This window comes from Rattus norvegicus, chromosome 9 (genome assembly GCF_021556685.1).
Source record: "Rattus norvegicus strain SHRSP/BbbUtx chromosome 9, alternate assembly SHRSP_T2T, whole genome shotgun sequence".
Classification (NCBI taxonomy): Eukaryota; Metazoa; Chordata; class Mammalia; order Rodentia; family Muridae; genus Rattus; species Rattus norvegicus.
This window is the reverse complement of record NC_141542.1, coordinates 23,736,688-23,755,151: the sequence shown is the minus strand read 5'-3', so window position 1 is coordinate 23,755,151 and position 18,464 is coordinate 23,736,688. Positions and strand designations below refer to the sequence as shown.

Sequence of the window (18,464 nt, the reverse complement as noted above, 5' to 3'; positions counted from 1 at the left end):
AGGCGCGTGGTGTGGAGCTCCGGGCACCGCCCAGTCCCGTCAGTCCCCCCTCAGGGCTCTGCGGAGGCCCAGGGCGGCTTTTGTGGTCCCCAGGACCACCATGACCTACCCATTGCCATTGCCTCCGGAGTTTCGCGCTGCCCCAGGCTAATGGCTTGGACATTGTCATTGTGGTTGCCACTCTCCTAGGCTGGCTCAGCAGGGCACAAGCCACCACCACCTTTCCTCACCTGAAGGCATCCTGATGGGGCTTCAGAGCCCCCGTCCAGCAGGCAAGCCTCAGGGCAAGGGCCCTGGGTCTTGGGTCTGCACCTTGTTGCCAGCCCCTCACACATATGGCAGCATCACACATATGGCTCCTTCTACCAACCGCCACCAATTACCATTTGGACATCCATCACAGTGTTCTCAAGAAGAAAGATTGTAAACAAACACAAAAAGAATGAAATTTAAAATCCTTTTTATCAAGCTGGAGAGATGGCTTGGTGGTTAAGAGCCCTGCTTCTCCAGTGCTCCCAAGTTCAATTCCCAGCAACCACATGGTGACCCACAACTATCTGTAGTGGGATCCAATGCCCTCTTTTGTCTGAAGCTCTCTTCTGACATGCAGGCACACTCGCAGAGTGCTCATGTACATAAATAAATAAATCTTTAAAAATAAAACCTTCGAATCAGTTAATATATCTACATCTAGAAGCTAGAAAAATGTCACAGCAATATTAAAAATAATTCAGAAATGGTAAAGGGATGTACGAGAGTCACAAAATTCACTGGGCAATATGGTGTATGCCTGGAATCCCAACACTCACAAGGCTGAGGTAGGTGGATTGCCTTGAGTTCAAGGCTAGCCTTAAGTGTGAGACCTTGTATTAGAAAACAAAACAATTGGGGAGAGGATGGAGAGAGAGACAGAGAGACAGAGAGACAGAGAGACAGAGAGTCAGAGAGAGACAGAGAGGGAGACAGAGACAGAGAGCCACAGTCAGAGAGAGATGGAGACAGAGAGAGAGAGAGAGAGAGAGAGAGAGAGAGAGAGAGAGAGAGAGAGACACCTGGATGTCATTTCCTGCACTGATGACAAGCTACTGAAGAATGTGAATGTCTCCTACCAAGCACTGAAATAATGTGAATGACAGAATGGGTTAAAATGTAGATGGAAAAGTAAAGGAATATACATTTATAATAAATAAAAGAGAAATCCTAAATTTGGAAAGCCTAAATTTAGAAGACTGTATAAGTTTAAGTCATAGGGGAGGGGATGAGACGATGTGTGGGAGAGAATAATCAGAATAAATTATATATGTGTATGAAAATGTTAACTAAGAGCAACCAATGAAAAGAGAAGAGCAGTTTTATTTTACGATGAAATTGAGATCCCATATGACACTATATAGCATTTTGTAAATGGATTATATGAATTATCTGCAATAAAAAATCAATTGTTATTAAAGATGTGATTATGTTCATATTAATTTCAAGTGTTTTAAATTCTTTTTATTTATTTGCTTATTTGTTGATTGATTGATTTTTTTTTTTTGGTTCTATTTTTCGGAGCTGGGGACCGAACCCAGGGCCTTGTGCTTCCTAGGTAAGTGCTCTACCACTCAGCTAAATCCCCAACCCCCTATTGATTGCTTTTTTAAGATAGGGTTTTCCTATGTAGACCAGGTTGACCTCAAAAAGAGATCCACCTGCCTATGCCTCCAAAGAGTTAGGGTCAAAAGTGTATACACACACATGAAATTTACATTCTTAAAATGATAAAACATTACAGCTATCAACTTGGTACAATTATTAAACAGTGATCAAGTGAATAGAAATATCAGAAACACATTTAAGGCATTAGGTTACTGTTGTTAAAAGGATCTTGAGCAGCATATATAATTATAATTCAAATCATCCAGGAGATATTGTGATAAAAACATGAAATTGAGTAAAGATGATTTAAATTTTTTTAATCTATTAAAATTTTAAAGTGTGTTCGATATGAAAACTGTAAGTGATATACTTCACATTTTTGCTTATATACCATCTTCAATTTTATGTGCATTCTGCAAATATTGTACATGTTTATTCAGGCTCTTAATATTTCCCTATGAGTGATAACATTCACAGAAATCATATTGAGTAAACTGTATATGTTGACGTATAATAGAATTGTATTCTACAGAGTATAGCATAGAAATATGTATACATAACTTCCCATATGTGTGTATATACATATGTAAATGGCTCAAGAAAATGAATATCATTTTATCATTGTGGTATTATTTTCCTCAAAATCCTGAGAACATTGAAATGGCATCAAATACTGACCAGATTGGCAAAAAAAAAAAACCAAAAAAACAAAAACAAAAACAAAAACAAAACAACTCCACAAAGTAAAACTCTTATAAAGAATCTAACGATACTAGCAAAAGAGGCAAAAATATTAAAGTCTCAATGAAATATAAGCCCAGATGAAATACTATATAATATTTTCTCAACTCTAGGATAAAGTATTTTTTTACAACTATCAATAAAAGGCCTGAATTTTGAAGAATTCAAAAGTAGTGCAGTATAGTTATGCAGTGGTCAATACTGTTGCATACCATTTTACATAACTGCATACACTCTCGTTCTTTTGTTCTGTGGTCTAGCGATGAACTCAGGTAGATTTATGGGGAACCATTGCACTGTAGACTTAAACTGGATTAATTTGGGGATGAGTAAGTCATATTTTGTTAAAGTCACTTTAAAAATAAACCGTTGGATATTAGTACAGCAAGTAATTCTCCCTGAAGGAAAAACCAGACACCAAGAACCTAGACCACTGCTGTCCAGGAGAAATTTCTAGATGATAGAAATATTCTATATCTGCTGTGTTTCTGGCTATGGATTCTGGCTGGCTGTTTGCCTCCTGGTTTGCCTGCTGTGACTAAAGAGGCAGATTTTAGTTCTAAGTTTAGTTCATCTCAAATAGCCATGTGTGACCAGACGGTGCCATTTGAACAGTGTAGCCACAAAAAACTGAAGCAGTGTAACCAGACGCACCTAGGAGTCAGTTGACCTCCTAGAAGGTGACTTGGGAAAATGTTGGCAATGATAGCCTCTTGGGGAGCTCACCTTCACCAAAAACAAACTGTGAATCCTTTACTCTTCTGCAATAGTCATAATGCAACTGGTCTCACACCCACCCCATCCCTCACCAAAGACATGTGAGAGGGAGCTGAACCCACTGTGTGCTTTATATTTCAGTTTAGAAAGCACTTCCTTCAAAGTGGAGCAGACTGAGATTGCCAAGTCCTTTGTGTGGCTCCAGGGACTTGGGCCTGACCAGGGGTGAGGAGGAAATGAAGAATGACATTGGACACACATACATGGGGAAGGCTGGGTCCTTGAGCTGGAGAAAATGCAGCATCCCAGAAGCTCAGCATGTTTATTATATAGAGCTATTCAGGAAGCAGGGCTGTTGCACAGGGAAACAAGGAGGTGGGCATTACATGCAGATAAACAAGGAGGGGAGGACTATGCATATGCAACTGACAAGGGGCAGATTTAGCTAATCTCAGTAGGAGCAGTCTCTGCAGGGAGCAGTCTTCAGGCTGTAAATATCCAGATGGGGCCAGGGAGAAAGGTAGAGTAGACTCTTTCTGCACACACTATCAATGTCATCCTGCAAAGGCTTTGTCATGTCTCTGAGCCTCAAGGGGCATGGGGGCCTTTGCCTTTTCCCCACCGATAAATGGCTTTGGGTCCATGGCATGGTCATATCATTTTTACAACACACATCCACTTAGGGCTGCACTTCCTCAGGGCTTCCTCTGTTCCCACAGTGAGATCTCAAAAGAAAAACAGAAACCAACCAAACAAAATTAAAATATTAATTATGCAAAGTAGATGGTGTTTAATGTTTAAATACTAGATATATTAACTCATCAGTCCTCAAGACAATCCTGTGAATTAAACACACGTTATCATCCTCACTGTGCACATAAGGGAATTGAGTCACATACAGGTAAAATAACTTCTCCACGGTTGAACATGCAATGGGTGTGAGAGCCAAGCTTTGAGTCCAACTACAAAGTAGATTGGCCTATAATGTGTCTGGTCTGTTCTGCTGTATATTCAAATGCTAAATTCTGTACCCTAAGGTCTGGTTGCTCCAAGACAAGGAGATCCTCACGTATACCAGATTTTTTTTTTTTTGCCTCCTAAGTTATCCCTGATTGGTTAATAAAATCCCTACAACATGGGCTGGGCAGAAGAGAGGGGACAGAGCAAAGTTTCCCTGGGGCTGGGGGCTCAGGCCGGGTCCACAAGGAGAAGGAAAGGACATGGGAGGAGAAGGAAGACTACACTACCCCATAGGGTAGGTGGATCGTGAGTGTATTGCCATGAGGGCCAGCCTGTCAGAACAGGAGTGGCCCAGGCAGAGCATGGCAAGCAATACCTCGGGGTTATTGACAGGGAAGCAGAAAAATAGCACAGAGGGTTGATGTGTGCCCAGCTCTAGTACTTTAAGGCTTATTATAAATCTAAAAGGTTTGTGCCTTTTATTTGGGAAATAATGATCTACGGTGGGGTAGGAACCCCGAATAATATTTACTGTAGCAATGGCCACTCAATTATTGTGGTATTTTAAATATAACACACATTGAATTTCACAATTCAGATGCAAGGCTTTTTATGTTTCCAATGTGACTGTACACCTGAGGTCATGTGTAGGTATAGAGACAGAACATGGCAGAAATACCTAGAACATTTTAAGGTCACCACACCAATCAAATGAAAGCCACAGGCTATACAGACTATGATGGATGAGGAGAAGGCTTAGTGCTCTCTGGGAGTCCCCTTCCCTAGTCTTGGGATAAGACTTCCAGTAAGCCAAGACCATATTCCTCTTCCATTTCTCAAGGAGCCAGGGGTAGACCCACATACATGATTCCTTTCCCTGCAGTGTTTTTTCCAAGCGCTGCCCTGTTTGAGGACTTGTCAAGGGTAAGCACTGTCAGAGGAAGGCCAGCATATGAATTCTGTGTAACTCTGCTCTGACAGCAGGTAGCACAATCCTATCAAGTACTGGAAGCCTTGCTGGAAAGACTAATCAACCTCTAGGATTAAAAGGAAGCAACCCGAGGGGCAAATGGCTGTAAATCAAGTCTGAAACCATAGCCCAGTAAGGAAGTTCATCCTTGGATCTTACATCAAACAGCATTAGCATCCAAAAGAAAAACGAAACTGAAATGGCAACGTGACTGGTAATGACCTCATGGCAAGGATATCTAAGTCATGTGGAAAGATCCCAGTGCAAAGACACATGTCCACGAAGCTGTCACCAAGAATCCCTATTCTGTGTTCTACAACATTATATATACACACAAAGAATACTCATTTATGGTCAGCTATGGGGATTGATTCTCTGGGAACCTGACTTTGAGATTGACATAGATGTATAAAGGTGTTTGACAAGTGCTCTTGGGGACCATGGCTGTAACAAAGAGGAGAGAAGAGGATAGGGTGGAGAGCACTCTGGCTCTAATGCAGTCACAAGGGTATGCAGGCAGCCCTGTGTGGGGCTCAGGAGCTGGCCTGACCCTGAAGTCTTAGCCTGCACTGGAACAAGCAGGAGGCCCGGCCTTAAAGTCCCCATTGGCTAAGGACGAGGTTCCTGGTCAGAACCGAGTTACCACATTGTAACCACATAGCCATCCCTTCTCCATTATCATTCTTCATAAATTTCCAAGTCCTATCATGAGGATATTTGGGGCTACTCGCTGATCTTTTACTCAGAACAAACATAAAAATCAGGCAGATGGGCAGGGAGTGGAATGGCCTAAGGTTAGGCTAAACCTCAATTTTAATGGGTCCATATGTTCAGGTGGGAGTCCATTGGCATTGTCTTCTGTGGCTTCTGTGTCCTTACCCTGGGTGTGCTGACTCTGTGATACGATGCCACCTCACCTCACAGATATCAGGGTGAAAATCATGTATAATTTTTCTGGGAAGAACTCTGCCTTTTACTACCATCTGGAGTTATACATCATCTCTATGCAATGCTCAGAAGAGAGGGGTGGAGATTGTGGATGCCTTAGAAGTTGAGGATCTTTTCTGATTAAGGCACATATTTTTTCCTGTATAATTTTTCCCTTGCTCTTTCACTATATGATGGTTGACTTCATTCCTGGCCTGAAGTCAACTGGATTCCAAGGTTTTGGATTAGGGAAGCCCATATTTTTGAGATGACAGGCCCAGCAGGGGATCCCACTGCATACAGGTTCCTATTCCCCAGGAAGTTGTTGGTGTAGAATCACAGCATGGGGGCAGCAGCACAGGATATCTCCCAGCTTTCTCTCCTGCATCTGTTGCAACTGTAATAAGGCTGTTTGTTTGTTTGTTTGTTTGCTTTTTATTGGAAATACCTAAAAGCTGGTCAGAGTTAATACATGCCTTTAATACCAGCACCCACAAGGTATTTTTGTTTTTGCTTTTTTATTTGTTTTATTTCATTTCATAATTTCTGTAATTGTTGTTAGGATTCTTATTGTTTTCTTTGGTAATTCCCTCTAGCTATTCAATATGTATATAGAATGTAAAGCCATGCATTGCATGGTCCTGTTATTCATGTTAAGGATTTTATTCTTACCAAGGATGCCACAGATGAACACAATATTTACTTTCAAATCAGGGAAACAGGCATAAAGAAGAGAGCTATGTTCTTTGGTCTCAGGTAAGCAGGCAATCAGGAGTGTAGGATGGCTTCCCAATGTTTTGGATTAGGTAAGCTTCTGTTATTGAGATGAAAGGCCTCTGCTGAAACCTTCAGTTGAGTAACAGAGAGCCTGGAAAGACTAAAAGAGTGGTTGCACCTTGAAGGTGAAGGCTGGCCCTTCAGTGCCTCTGCAGCCTGAGGCAGAGTAATTTTGGGAACACAAGAGCACTTGGCAGAGATCACAGGGGACTTCATTTTCCTTGAGCCCTGAGAACTGGATGAGCAGAGGCTTCCACAGTTTTGAAAAGGGAAGCAGAGTAACATAGATGCGAGGGAACAATGGATCTGTGATCTGCATGTTATCCACATCATTTATCTTTGCTGTGTACATAGTAAATATAAACGACAAGGGCATCCTACTTTATCACATCTAGTCTCTCTAGATGTTAAAGAATGTGCAAGTGTAAACACAGTAGAGTTAGTTCAGCAATACATTGTGTCCCATTTTGTTAAAGACCTTTATTTTATTTCTATTTATATATTTTTTCTTTTTCACTTTACGTTCTGCTCACTGACTACTGATACCTAATTACTCTCTCCCACAATCCTTCCCCAATCCTCCTGGCACAGTCTTCTCTGAGTGTATGAGGGCCAACTGTCTCAGTACCTCCCGTCTTTTACCAAAGCCTTTCCTGGGGGCATTGTTGAGGATGCTGGTTTTGAATGCCTTGGACTTGGCTTTCTTCATGCTCCAGTTTGCTGGCTTTGAGAAGTTTGTGAATAACTGTCTGTGAACTTGGTACTTCCTCCAGATGGTACTCAAGAGGCAATGGTTTTGTTAATCTTCCTGAGAGTATATTTCAATCAAACCGCTCCTACTAATACCCTAACAATGACAAAGGTAATGGGAGGCTACACATCTATTCCATTAGTTTTCAGTTCTTCTCAGAGCAGCAGTGTAGAAGCCCACAAAGCTGGCAAAGTGAAGTGAGGTCACGCAGGGGTCCTAAGAGCACAGTCCTACTTTCTTAGAGTAACTCCTAGGGACTTACCATTTCCATACACCCATAGCTCCATATGCACTGGACCCCAGGGAAGTGCTCAACATTCATTGCTTTTGTCACTCAGTTTGCCACAAATGGTAGAAATCTGAAAAGTTCAGCAAATTTGAAAGTGTGAATACCTCCCAGTGACTGGAGTAAGCTCAAACAGTCTGTGACAAGGAAGAAATGATTAAGTATCCAAGAGACAAGACGCTCACCAGGACCATAGTTGTATCCCAGTAAGAAAATTTAATAATAAGTCTTCAGGTGAAAAGATAAATTAGGAGGTCATAGACCTAAAAGTTTTATCCTCTGCCCTCAGGGTTGCAGCCATTCTGTCAGACTTTCCTGGCCCTCGGTCACAGGATCAGAGTTCTCACCTGGAAGCAGGGTTATCTGGAAGGCGCATAATACATATCCACAGACTACTCTTTGTGTTCAAACTGACAGGCAACTTCAAGGCTTGAAGTTATTCTCTCTCTCTCTCTATCTCTCTCTGTCTCTCTTTGTCTCTCTCTGTCTCTGTCTCTGTCTCTGTCTCTCTCTCTCTCTCTCTCTCTCTCTCTCTCTCACTCTCTCAGCTTGAGGCTGCACACACTCTGCATTCTTTTGTGCACTCTGCCTTTTTTATTGCAGTTTTCTTTTCTCAAACTTCCACAATCATTCACATGTCTGTTCATTATCCTTTCACGCACACACACACACTTCATACACACATCACACATATATCACACACACCACATGCACTCTCCTGTCACTCACACACACAGTCTTCATACACACCTCACACATATCTCACACACCACATGCACTCTCCTGTCACTCACACACACAGTCTTCACACACACCTCACACATATCTCATACACACCACATGCACTCTCCTGTCACTCACACACACAGTCTTCATACACACCTCACACATATCTCACACACACCACATGCACTCTCCTGTCACGCACAAACACAGTCTTCATACACACCTCACACATATCTCACACACACCGCATGCACTCTCCGGTCACGCACACACACAGTCTTCATATACACCTCACACATATCTCACACACACCACATGCACTCTCCTGTCACGCACACACACAGTCTTCACACACACCTCACACATATCTCACACATACCACATGCACTCTCCGGTCACGCACACACACAGTCTTCATATACACCTCACACATATCTCACACACACCACATGCACTCTCTTGTCACTCACACACACAGTCTTCATACACACCTCACACATATCTCACACACACCACATGCACTCTCTTGTCACTCACACACACAGTCTTCACACACACCTCACACATATCTCACACACACCACATGCACTCTCCTGTCACGCACACACACAGTCTTCATATACACCTCACACATATCTCACACACAGCACATGCACTCTCTTGTCACTCACACACACAGTCTTCATACACACCTCACACATATCTCACACACACCACATGCACTCTCTTGTCACGCACGCACACAGTCTTCACACACACCTCACCCATATCTCACACACACCACATGCACTCTCCTGTCACGCACACACACAGTCTTCATATACACCTCATACATATCTCACACACACCAAATGCACTCTCCTGTCACGCACACACACAATCTTCATACACACCTCACACATATCTCACACACACCACATGCACTCTCCTGTCACGCACACACACAATCTTCATACACACCTCATACATATCTCACACACACCACATGCACTCTCCTGTCACGCACACACACAGTCTTCACACACACCTCCTACATATCTCACACACACCACATGCACTCCCTTGTCACTCACACACACAGTCTTCACACACGCCTCACACCTATCTCACACACAACACATGCACTCTCCTGTCACGCACACACACACTCTTCATACACACCTCACACATATCTCACACACACCACATGCAATCTCCTGTCACGCACACACACAGTATTCACACACACCTCACACATATCTCACACACACCACATGCACTCTCCTGTCACGCACACACACAGTCTTCATATACACCTCACACATATCACACACACACCACATGCACTCTCCTGTCACGCACACACACAGTCTTCACACACACCTCACACATATCTCACACACACCACATGCACTCTCCTGTCACGCACACACACAGTCTTCACACACACCTCACACATATCTCACACACACCACATGCACTCTCCAGTCACGCACACACACAGTCTTCACACACACCTCCTACATATCTCACACACACCACATGCACTCTCCTGTCACTCACACACACAGTCTTCATACACACCTCACACACATCTCACACACACCACATGCACTCTCCTGTTACGCACACACATAGTCTTCACACACACCTCACACATATCTCACACACACCACATGCACTCTCCTGTCACACATACACACAGTCTTCAAATACACCTCACACATATCTCACACACACCACATGCACTCTCTTGTCACTCACACACACAGTCTTCATACACACCTCACACATATCTCACACACACCACATGCACTCTCTTGTCACTCACACACACAGTCTTCATACACACCTCATACATATCTCACACACACCACATGCACTCTCCTGTCACGCACACACACACTCTTCATACACACCTTATACATATCTCACACACACACCACATGCACTCTCCTGTCATGCACACACACAGTCTTCACACATACCTCACACATATCTCACACACACCACATGCACTCTCCCGTCACACACACACAGTCTTCAAATACACCTCACACATATCTCACACACACCACATGCACTCTCTTGTCACTCACACACACAGTCTTCATACACACCTCACACATATCTCACACACACAACATGCACTCTCTTGTCACTCACACACACAGTCTTCATACACACCTCATACATATCTCACACACACCACATGCACTCTCCTGTCACGCACAAACACAGTCTTCATACACACCTCACACATATCTCACACACACCGCATGCACTCTCCGGTCACGCACACACACAGTCTTCATATACACCTCACACATATCTCACACACACCACATGCACTCTCCTGTCACGCACACACACAGTCTTCACACACACCTCACACATATCTCACACATACCACATGCACTCTCCGGTCACGCACACACACAGTCTTCATATACACCTCACACATATCTCACACACACCACATGCACTCTCTTGTCACTCACACACACAGTCTTCATACACACCTCACACATATCTCACACACACCACATGCACTCTCTTGTCACTCACACACACAGTCTTCACACACACCTCACACATATCTCACACACACCACATGCACTCTCCTGTCACGCACACACACAGTCTTCATATACACCTCACACATATCTCACACACAGCACATGCACTCTCTTGTCACTCACACACACAGTCTTCATACACACCTCACACATATCTCACACACACCACATGCACTCTCTTGTCACGCACGCACACAGTCTTCACACACACCTCACCCATATCTCACACACACCACATGCACTCTCCTGTCACGCACACACACAGTCTTCATATACACCTCATACATATCTCACACACACCAAATGCACTCTCCTGTCACGCACACACACAATCTTCATACACACCTCACACATATCTCACACACACCACATGCACTCTCCTGTCACGCACACACACAATCTTCATACACACCTCATACATATCTCACACACACCACATGCACTCTCCTGTCACGCACACACACAGTCTTCACACACACCTCCTACATATCTCACACACACCACATGCACTCCCTTGTCACTCACACACACAGTCTTCACACACGCCTCACACCTATCTCACACACAACACATGCACTCTCCTGTCACGCACACACACACTCTTCATACACACCTCACACATATCTCACACACACCACATGCAATCTCCTGTCACGCACACACACAGTATTCACACACACCTCACACATATCTCACACACACCACATGCACTCTCCTGTCACGCACACACACAGTCTTCATATACACCTCACACATATCACACACACACCACATGCACTCTCCTGTCACGCACACACACAGTCTTCACACACACCTCACACATATCTCACACACACCACATGCACTCTCCTGTCACGCACACACACAGTCTTCACACACACCTCACACATATCTCACACACACCACATGCACTCTCCAGTCACGCACACACACAGTCTTCACACACACCTCCTACATATCTCACACACACCACATGCACTCTCCTGTCACTCACACACACAGTCTTCATACACACCTCACACACATCTCACACACACCACATGCACTCTCCTGTTACGCACACACATAGTCTTCACACACACCTCACACATATCTCACACACACCACATGCACTCTCCTGTCACACATACACACAGTCTTCAAATACACCTCACACATATCTCACACACACCACATGCACTCTCTTGTCACTCACACACACAGTCTTCATACACACCTCACACATATCTCACACACACCACATGCACTCTCTTGTCACTCACACACACAGTCTTCATACACACCTCATACATATCTCACACACACCACATGCACTCTCCTGTCACGCACACACACACTCTTCATACACACCTTATACATATCTCACACACACACCACATGCACTCTCCTGTCATGCACACACACAGTCTTCACACATACCTCACACATATCTCACACACACCACATGCACTCTCCCGTCACACACACACAGTCTTCAAATACACCTCACACATATCTCACACACACCACATGCACTCTCTTGTCACTCACACACACAGTCTTCATACACACCTCACACATATCTCACACACACCACATGCACTCTCTTGTCACTCACACACACAGTCTTCATACACACCTCATACATATCTCACACACACCACATGCACTCTCCTGTCACGAACACACACACTCTTCATACACACCTCATACATATCTCACACACACCACATGCACTCTCCTGTCACGCACACACACAGTCTTCACACACACCTCACACATATCTCACACACACCACAGGCACTCTCCTGTCACTCACACACACAGTCTTCATACACACCTCACACATATCTCACACACACCACATGCACTCTCCTGTCACTCACACACACAGTCTTCATACACACCTCACACATATCTCACACACACCACATGCACTCTCCTGTCACGCACACACACAATCTTCATACACACCTCACACATATCTCACACACACCACATGCACTCTCCTGTCACGCACACACACAGTCTTCACACACACCTCCTACATATCTCACACACACCACATGCACTCTCTTGTCACTCACATACACAGTCTCATACACACCTCACACATATCTCACACACACCACATGCACTCTCCTGTCACGCACACACACTCTTCATACACACCTCATACATATCTCACACACACCACATGCACTCTCCTGTCACGCACACACACAGTATTCACACACACCTAACACATATCTCACACACACCACATGCACTCTCTTGTCACTCACATACACAGTCTTCATACACACCTCACACATATCTCACACACACCACATGCACTCTCCTGTCACGCACACACACAATCTTCATACACACCTCACACATATCTCACACACACCACATGCACTCTCCTGTCACGCACACACACAGTCTTCACACACACCTCCTACATATCTCACACACACCACATGCACTCTCTTGTCACTCACATACACAGTCTCATACACACCTCATACATATCTCACACACACCACATGCACTCTCCTGTCACGCACACACACAGTATTCACACACACCTAACACATATCTCACACACACCACATGCACTCTCCTGTCACACACACACAGTCTTCACACACACCTCACACATATCTCACACACACCACATGCACTCTCCTGTCACGCACACACACAGTATTCACACACACCTCACACATATCTCACACACACCACATGCACTCTCCTGTCACGCACACACACAGTCTTCATATACACCTCACACATATCACACACACACCACATGCACTCTCCTGTCACGCACACACACAGTCTTCACACACACCTCACACATATCTCACACACACCACATGCACTCTCCTGTCACGCACACACACAGTCTTCACACACACCTCACACATATCTCACACACACCACATGCACTCTCCAGTCACGCACACACACAGTCTTCACACACACCTCCTACATATCTCACACACACCACATGCACTCTCCTGTCACGTACACACACAGTCTTCACACACACCTCACATTCTCTCCTCACTCATTCTCACATGCTCTCCTCATGCTCTCTCCCTGGCTTTCACGTTTGTTCTCAGACTCGCTCTCTCATTAGCTCGCTCATTCACTATCACGTTCTTTCTCTACTCACTCTTCACATGCTCTCCTCATGCTGTCTCATTCGCTCTCACATTTGTCCTTACATTAGCTCAGTCATGTACTCTCTCCTTCACTCCCTCATGCTCTCTCTCATTTACTCTTCACATGTTCTGTAGCCTTTCTCTTGCCCCAGTCCTTTATTAATAATCCAAAAGCAGGTAGAAAAAAGACATTTTATAATCATTGCCAAATCAAATGCAAAGAATGACTACATCCCATCAAGAACTAAGAATTGCAATTGTTCCCCAAAGTTTCAGGCTTCCCCTATACTCAGGCCTGTGGCCAATATAATAATAATAATTGTAAACTTATCATTATTTAAACTTTAACCATTTACTTTTATACTTCAGAGTCCAAAGCTCCGAGATCAGCTAATTGCATTTTCCTGTGACACTCTAATGATAAATGACATAGGCAAAACTGCCAGGCAGTGGCCAGAAAGAATCAAGGTAACCCTTAGCACACTAATTCCACTAGCGTTCTGTTCCTTGCACACAATGACACTCATAAGGGTTCCAGTAGTTAGACTTAGTTGACTAGTATATTATTTTATATATTCTATACTTCCTTAACCAGTCTATAATATTATGTAAAACTTACTTCCTAACTTCAATAACTTTTTCCTTTCTTAGGGTCCCAATGTTGGCACTAATTCATTTTCTCTTATTTTCTTCAAGCTGTCTTTGCAAGTCAAACCCTAATCTGGAACTACAATTTTGCAGTTATTACATTTTTTTCCAAGATGAGAACACACAGTATGCACCTGGGCCACTAGGGCTGTGTTGTTCTGTGCCCCTATGCATCAATTTCCAATTGTCTAAGAATCATAACCTCAAGGAAAATCTAGTTTCACAGAATTCACCAGAGCAGAAGGACAAAGACGTGGGAAAGTCAGACATAATAGAATACTTGTGCACACCATGGCCAACTGATAGGCAGTCACACACAAATGAAATCTATACAGCCGTTGTCCAGGGCTAAGGTTTGGAGAAATGGAAACAACCAGTTTTTACAAAAAGCTACTGCGGGCTACTGAGATGTCTCCATTGTATGTTGTCCCCAGCATTAGCCAGAACTCAGACAACAAGAGGAGGTCAAGGGATACAGATTGGAAAGGAAGAAGTCAAAATATCACTGTTGCAGAGGATAGGGTAGTATACATGGGACACCCCAAAAGTTACACCAGAGAACTCCTAAGCCAGATAAACAACGTCGGCAAAGTGGTTGTGTATAAAATTAACTCAAACAAATCAGTACCCTTCCTCTACACAAAAGATAAACAAGCTGAGAAAGAAATTCGGGAAATGACACCTTTCATAATAGTCCCAAATCATATAAAAATACCTCAGTGTGACTTTTGTCAAGCAAGTGAAACATCTGTGTGACAAGAACTTCCAGTGTCTGAAGAAAGAAATTGAAGAAGGTCTCAGAAGATGGAAAGATCTCCCATGCTCACGGGTCGGCAGGATGAAGAGTAAAAATGGCCATTTTCCCCAAAGTGACCTACAGATTCAATGCAATCCCCATCAAAATTCCAATCCATTTATTCATAAGGTTAGACAGAACAATTTGCAAATTAATTTGGAATAACAAGTAACGCAGGATAGCTAAAACAATCCTCAACAAAAAAAGGACTTCCCTGGAAATCAACATCCCTGAACTCAAGCAGTTTACAGAGCATGAGTGATAAATCTGTATGGTATTGGTACAGAGACAGGAAGATAGACCAGTGGAATAGAACTGCAGACCCAGAAATGAACCCACACACCTATGGTCACTTGATTTTCGACAAAGGGCACAAAACCATCCAATGGAAAAAGGATAGCATTTTCAGCAAATGGTGCTGGTTCAACTGGAGGGCAGCATATGGAGGACTACAAATCATCTCCTTCTTATTGCCCTGTGTAAAGCTTAAGTCCAGGTGGATCAAGGACCTCTACATCAAACCAGATCACTCAAACTAATAGAAGCAAAAGCGGGGAAGAATCTTGAACACATGGACACTGGAAAAAATTTCCTGAACAAAACACGAATGGCTTATGCTCTAAGATCAAGAATAGACAAATGGGACCTCATAAAGCTACAAAGCTTCTGTAAGACAAAGGACACTGTGGTTAGGACAAAACAGCAACCAACAGATTGGGAAAAGACCTTTACTAATCCTACAACAGATAGAGGGCTAATATCCAAAATATACAAAGAACTCATGAAGTTGGACTGCAGGGAGACTAATAATCCTATTAAAAATTGCAGTTCAGAGCTAAACAAAGAATTCATAGCTGAGGAATATGGAGTGGCTGAGAAGCACCAAAAGAAATGTTTAACATCTTTAGTTATAAGGGAAATGGAAATCAAAACAACCCTGAGATTCCACCTCACAACAGTCTGAATGGCTAAGATCAAACACTCAGGCTATAGAAGATCCTTGCACAGATGTGAGAAAGAGGAACACTGCTCCATTGTTGGTGAGATTGCAGACTGGTACAACCATTCTGGATATCAGTCTGGAGGTTCCTCAGAAAATTAGACATTGCACTAGCTGAGGACCCAGCTATACTTCTCTTGCACATATACCCAAATGATGCTCCAACATACAACAGGGCACATGGTCCACCATGTTCATAGCAGCCTTATTTATAATAGTCAGAAAATGAAAAGATCCCAGATGCCCTTCAACAGAGGAATGGAAACAGAAAGTGTGGTACATCTACACAATGGAGTACTACAGAGATATCAAAAACAATGACTTCATGACATTCATAGGCAGATAGAATGAACTAGAAAATATCCTCCTGAGTGAGTTAACCCAATCACAAAAACACACACATGGTATGCACTCATTGATAAGTGGATATTAGCACAAATGCTCGATTCCTCCAAGATTCACAGACCAAATGAAATTGAGGAAGGATGACCAAAATGCTGATGCTTCACTCCTTCCTTTAAAGGAGAAGAAGAATCCCTATTGAAGGGATAGGGAGGCAAAATTTAGAACAGAGCCTTGAGGAATGGCCATTCAGAGTCTACCCCACGAGTGGCCCATACACATATACAGCCTTCAAACTAGATAAGGTGGATGAAGGTAAGAGGTGCATTGCTGACAGGAACTGAAAATAGATGTCTCCTGAGAGGCACAGCCAGATCATGTCAAATATCTGGTGAATGCTAGCAGCAAACCATTGAACTGAGAACTGGACCACAGTTGGAGGAATTAGAGAAAGATTGAAAGAGCTGAAGGGACTTGCAACCACATAAGAACAACCATGCCTGCCAAGCAGAGTTCCCAGAGACTAAACCACTACCCAATCACTATACAGGGACTGTGCCATGGCTCCATCTGCATGTGTATCAGAGGATGGTCTTCTTGGGCACTAATGGAATGAGCAGCTCTTGGTCCTGCCTAGGCTGGGAAAGTGGATGGATGGTGAAGGGAATACTTTGATAGCAGAGGTGGAGGGCAATGGTATTCGGACTTATTTCTGGAAAACAAGGAAGGAATAACATTTGAATTCGAAATGAAAAATATCCAACTAAAAATCAACAACAACAAAATGGTATTTTGAGCTTCGAATCAAAAAAAGCCACAGTCAGGAAACAGAGAATTGTATGCCTCTGGTTTTCTTCAAATATGCTCACGGCCCTGGTAGGTTCTGGGCCCAGGCTGAACCAAGCAGGTTCCTGCCACTGACTGCTCCTCTATTCCTGTTTCCAGAGGCATCATGCAGATTAATATTGGGTCAGAGATGTGGGCAGAGCTGGTCAGAAGTGGCTTTCTGTCCTGTGGTCTCAGGATTAACTGCATTCCTGGGTGTTCAGCATTTTCTGCCCCAGGATTTGGGTGCAGGATTCCCGATGGCTTTAAACTCCCTTATACCATGTTTATATGTCCTGGGAGGTGTTACAGAAAAATTAATGTTTATCCTATTAATTTGGTCAAAACTGTCATCGACAGAGTATAATTTACAGGTAACTATATATTTGACAGCAAGCATACACAGTGGGTAATGTATGCATGATGAAGTTGAAATTCAGAGTTGGAAACACAGTGCACAGTGACTGTATAAATGCCTGTGAATCTCAGTCTGACTGGGAAGTGATTTGATGCCCAGTCCCCATGAGAATTCAGAGATCCATCCCTCCCTGATAGCTGTGGGACTTCAGATGTTGACACCAGTGATCAATAAAGAAGGTTCTTAAGAGTGAAGAGTTTGAGATTACTCCTTTATTGACCAGAATACATCCAATTTACTTGATAGTAAC

General features: G+C 43.5%; 1 protein-coding gene across 1 annotated transcript in view; it reads right to left on the bottom strand.

Moving 5' to 3' along the window:
- The window catches only part of LOC148003534 (disks large homolog 5-like), a 446,357-nt gene that overhangs the window by 128,299 nt on the left and 299,594 nt on the right, over positions 1 to 18,464 (bottom strand). The gene's annotated exons all lie outside the window — the stretch shown is intronic.